Source organism: Bubalus kerabau, chromosome 3, assembly GCF_029407905.1.
Source record: "Bubalus kerabau isolate K-KA32 ecotype Philippines breed swamp buffalo chromosome 3, PCC_UOA_SB_1v2, whole genome shotgun sequence".
Classification (NCBI taxonomy): Eukaryota; Metazoa; Chordata; class Mammalia; order Artiodactyla; family Bovidae; genus Bubalus; species Bubalus kerabau.
Window position 1 is genome coordinate 103,758,256 of NC_073626.1, and position 5,503 is coordinate 103,763,758.

At 36.6% G+C, this 5,503-nt stretch overlaps 1 pseudogene; it reads right to left on the reverse strand.

Annotated features, from left to right (window-relative positions):
• Nucleotides 1-3,354: 3,354 nt before the first annotated feature.
• Nucleotides 3,355-5,235, reverse strand: LOC129647737 (eukaryotic initiation factor 4A-II-like; annotated as a pseudogene).
• Between the last annotated feature and the right edge of the window lie 268 nt (nucleotides 5,236-5,503).

The window sequence follows — 5,503 nt, forward strand, 5'->3', positions numbered from 1 at the left end:
TCCTGCCTTCCTGCCTCTGACTTTTAGATGGTCTTCATGGGAATGTCTCACAGAAAATGTCTTTTAATAAATGTAAAATAGAATCAAAATATTTTAAGGAACCAGGAAATAAAGAGTATGTCAGCATTATACTAGAATATATACAAATAGATTATAAAAAAATCCACAAAGGCAAAAAATATTAACTTTTAAGTGGTACACACTAATTTTTATTGAGTGTCATTAGAAGAGAGTAAGCATTGTCCAAGGCATAGTTTGATGGAGGAATGACTACTATTTTCTTTTTCTAAATTAACTTTTTTGGAGTATAGTTGCTTTACAATGTTCTGTTAGTTTCTGTTACACAGCAAAGTGAAACAGCTCTATGTTTGCATATATCCCCTCTGTTTTAAATTTCCTTCCCATTTAGGTCACCACAGAGCACTGAGTAGAATTCCCTGTACTATGCAGGTTCTTATTAATTGCCTATTTTATGCATAGTATCAATAGTGTATGCAAATCTAAATCTCCCAATTCATCCCCACACCTTCCCCCCTTAGTATCCATATATTTGCTCTCTACATTTGTGCCTCTATTTCTACTTTGCAAATAAGATCATCTGTACCATTTTTCTAGATTCCACATATATGCATATATGATAATCTATATTTGTTTTTCTGACTTGCTTCACTCTGTATGATAGTCTCTTAAGTCCATCCACATCTCTGCAAATGGCACAATTTAATTCTTTTTATGGCGAGTAATATTCTACTATATATGTGTACCATAGCTCCTTTATCCGTTTCTCTGTTGATGTACATTTAGGTTGCTTCCATGTCCTGCTTTTTGTAAATAGTGCTGCAATGAAGATTGGGTGCTTATGTCTTTTTGAATTATGGTTTTCTCTGGGACTGGGATTGCTGGACGGAGAAGGCAATGGCACCCCACTCCAGTACTTTTGCCTGGAAAATCCCATGGATGGAGGGGCCTGGTAGGCTACAGTCCATGGGGTCGCCAAGAGTCAGACATGACTGAGCAACTTCACTTTCACTTTTCACTTTCATGCACTTGAGAAGGAAATGGCAACCCACACCAGTGTTCTTGCCTGGAGAATCCCAGGGACGGGGGAGCCTGGTGGGCTGCCGTCTATGGGGTCGCACAGAGTCGGACACGACTGAAGTGACTTAGCAGCAGCAGCAGCAGGGATTGCTGGATCATATGGTATTTCTATTTATTTTTTTTAAGGAAACTCCATAGTGGCTGAATAAATTTATATTCACACCAACAGTGTAAGAGGATTCCCCTTTCACCATACTTTCTCCAGCATTTAATGTTTGTAGATTTAAATTTTTTATTTATTTATTTCGTTTATTTTTGTTTTTGGTTGTACTGGATCTTCATTGCTGTGCAGGTTTTTCTCTAGTTTCTGCAAGAATGGGCTACTCTCTAGTTGCAGTATGCAGGCTTCTCATTGCAGTGGCTTCTCTTATTGTCAAGTGTGGGCCCTAGGGCCTGTGGGCTTCAGTTGCAGCTCCTGGTCTCTGGGGTACAGGCTCAATAGTTGTGGTACATGAGCTTCATTGCTCTGTGGCATGTGGGATTTTTCTCGAATAGGGATTGAACCCGTGTCTCCTGCTTTGGCAGTGGATTCTTTACCACTGAACCACTAGGGAAGCCCTGTTGGTAGCTTTTTTTGATGATGGCCATTCTGATTTGTGTGAGTTGATACATCATTGTAGTTTGATTTGTATTTCTCTGGTTATTAATGAGGTTGAGCATCTTTTCATGTATTTGTTGGCCATTGTATGTCTTCTTTGGCAAAATGTCTATTTAGGTCTTCTGCTCATTTTTTGTTTGGGTTGTTTGTTTTGTTTATATTGAGCTATATGTGCTGTTTATTTGGATATTAATCCCTTGTCAGTTCCTTCTTTTGCAAAAACTTTCTCCCATTCTGAGTATTATTTAGTCTTGTTTATGGTCTCCTTTGCTATACAAAAGCTTTTAAGTTTAATTAGTCCCCATTTATTTATTTTTGTTTTTATTTTCAGTACTCTAGGAGGTGGGTCAAAAAGGATTTTATTGTGATTTATGTCAAAGAGTGTTCTGCCTGTTTTCCTCTAAGTGTTAAAAAAAGCTATTAATTGAATATAGTATTGTTTGTCACAGCTTGTCTCCTCTCAAGTGACCAAAATGTTAAAAGATTTAAGTATTTTCTGGTTTTAGTTCTTCTGTCAGTTACAAAACTAATTCTAAATATTATTCTCTTATCTCTGAATTCTAGTTGATAAATGTTATAAATTATCTACATGGAAGATTAGTGGAATATGTTACTTCCTATTTTCATTACTCTTTTACTTCATGTTTGCTTTTCTGTTATTATTTTTAATTTTCTAGTAACTATATCTATATTTTAGGTCATAATTCAAACCTCTATTTTTTTTAAAAATTTCCACCATAATGTCATCTCTCTCCCTATATTCTCTTTATCCCCAGACATATTTTAGTATAAAACTTTACAGTGTCAAATTTTATACCATACAGATTATTTTGTTACTGTTTAACTTTGTAGACATTGAAAACTTGCATTATGCATGTTATTATTGCTCTACATATTATTTAGTGAAGAAATAAGTAGTATGTTAAAGTTTTAAAATGGTGTAATATTTCCATCTGATTCATATTTGATTCATCTTGAACAACTCTTTTGACTGTAAATTACTTTGTAATTTTTAAGATAAGAAAGCTGTCCTCCTCATTATTGAATTAAGAATGTCCAGATTCTTAAAATTTTTTTAAATTAATTTTTGGTTGTGCTTAGTCTTTGCTGCTGTTTGTGGGCTTTCTCTAGTTGCTGAGAGTAAGGGTTTCTCTTGTTGTGGAATACAGGCTCCAGAGCACAGGCTCAGCAGTTGTGGTGCATGGGCTTATTTGCTCTGTGGCATGTGACATCTTCCCTGACCAAGGTATGAACCTATGACCCCTGCATCGGCAGGTAGACTCTCAACCACTGGACCACAAGGAAAATCCAGAAAGTCCAGATTCTTAATTGCATATTTTTTTGTTTTCTCTTTCTTCATGGAATCATTCAACTGAGAGTCCCCTGGCTTCTGTTCTCATTTATATTGACTACATTTCACACCTATGGCCAAACCAATAGTCTGGAATTTCTTTTCCTTTTGTATATGTGTGTGAGTTCAATTTTTTTCATGGAAACTACCAAAATAACTTCCAGGTATTCCTTGTGTAATGTTCTGGAGGACATCAAATGAGTTTTTTAGCAAGGAAAAGCTAGGGCACCATTTCTAAATTGTTGCTTGTTTGAAACTCACTATTTTCCCTTCATACATCATTGAAAATGTCATGGAACCTTCTCAGTTGTATTTTCTTTTTTTTTTTTAAAGTGAATATACAATTTTTTTAACATTCAAACTTCATTAAGACATGTGCAATATGGCAATTTTACTGGGGATTTAACCCTACCTAGGATGATTGCTTGCTGGGGCTTAGCAACAGGGTCCAGTTCACACTTAGCACTAATTAAATACTTTATTGAATAAATATAATACCAAACAAAATGCATTCAAATGCTAAAAAAAAAAATCAATTTTAAAGGCCTTTCTATTCAGGCTAATGACAAACACAATAAAGGCAGATATGCTAGTTTAACATAATTGGCTGATTTTATACAGCACTTATATATTTTAGTCCACAAGTATATTATTAAATGATAGAGAACATCTAATACAACCATTTCTACAGAACTAGGAAATAAATTTCTAAGAAAGAAAGATTTTACAGACCCCATCTTTTATACCCACCCCAACAGTCTAACTCTAAAGAGGATAAAGCCAGTGGCTTTCCTCACTAGAGCTCACGACTAATGTCGCTTTGCTATCAAAATCTGTATTTCTGATCCGTTATGAGCATTGAGACAAGATTCAAATACTCCCAACAAAAGAAGCACAATTCACGTTGTGATCGCCTATTCAGCAACAGCGAGCACTGCATTCAAAACTATCTCATCCCAGGATTTAAATAAGGTCGGCCACATTCATTGTCATTTCCTCCACTGTAGTATTGTAGAAAGTCTCAATGTCATGAAGAATCCTCTTGTCTTCTTCAGTAACAAAGTTTATAGCCACACCTTTCCTCCCAAATCGACCCCCTCTGCCAATTTCGCTCTTTATTCAAACAGTGTGCTGTTTCGCTTATGATTCCACGTCCTAAATTAAGTCAATGCCGTTTCTGAGTGCCATCTCGTCATCAACTGCTGCTATCGACTCCTGTGAATATAATTTTCACGATTGGTAGGTAGATCATAGTTTATAACCAATGACACTTGTTGCACATCAATTCCATGAGCCAACAAGTCAGTGTGATCAGAACACGGCTTGACCCTGATCGAAATTCCCTCATGATAACATCTCTTTCTTTCTGGTCCATGTCACCATGCTCTTACCAGGGCAGAAACTGTGAAGTCCCTGGCATGCATTTTCTCTGTGAGCCAGTCCCCTTTGCACTTTGTATTGAGAAAAATAACAGCCTGTGTAATTGTCAGTGTCTCATACAAGTCACAAAGTGTATCCAACTTCCATTCCTCTCTTTCAACATTAAAATAAAACTGATTCCTTCAAGGGTCAATTCTTCCTTTTTCACCAAAATTGGAATTGGATCTCTCATGAATTTTTTGGTCACTTCCAACACATCCGCTGGCATTGTGGCAGAAAGCAACACCACCTGAATACTAGTATTTAATTTTTGGAAAATCTCATAGATTTGATCCTTAAACCCTCGGCTCAGCATTTCATCTGCTTCATCCAAAACGATCATTTTGATCCATTTTGGAGAGAGATATCTTCTGTTTAACATATCAAACACTCTCCCTGGTGTTCCAACAACAATATGTATTGCTTCAGCCTGCAGTTTGTGCATTTCATTTCAAACATTTGTTCCACCAATGCAGGCGTGACAAGTTGCTCCCATATAATCTCCAAGCGCCAGAATTACCTTTTGGATCTTTAATACATGGAATAATAGCTCTCTGCTGAATAGCTGATGGCTTCTCAAAACCATAAGCATAGATGCCCCGAAGAAGAGACTCCTTTAAGTTCATATCATCAAAGTTATCAACAATTTCATTCCAGTTGCTCTCGATGACACCATTGGGGTCCATTCCCTCTGGGCCGCCATGTTCTCTGTTATAATCCGCGGAGCCACCAGACATGATCTGAAGAACCACTCAGTGCCGGACTGAAAAGCTCAGTTGTATTTTCAATTGCTCTGTAACTATATTCTTTAATGACACATGCAAAACCTCCAGTTAAAATTAAGCCTTTACTTGTTCAAATCCACCACTCTTTCTTTTTATCTATGTATCTTATCCATTTTGGTCTCACGATCCATCTTTTTAAGAACATTCCACCAGTAACCAATTTCACACTTATTCAGTGAAAATTCAAACCTGGATGAAGCCTGCTATTTCTTTTCTCTGCACTCATTTCTGAGAATCTATGTATAAGAGGAG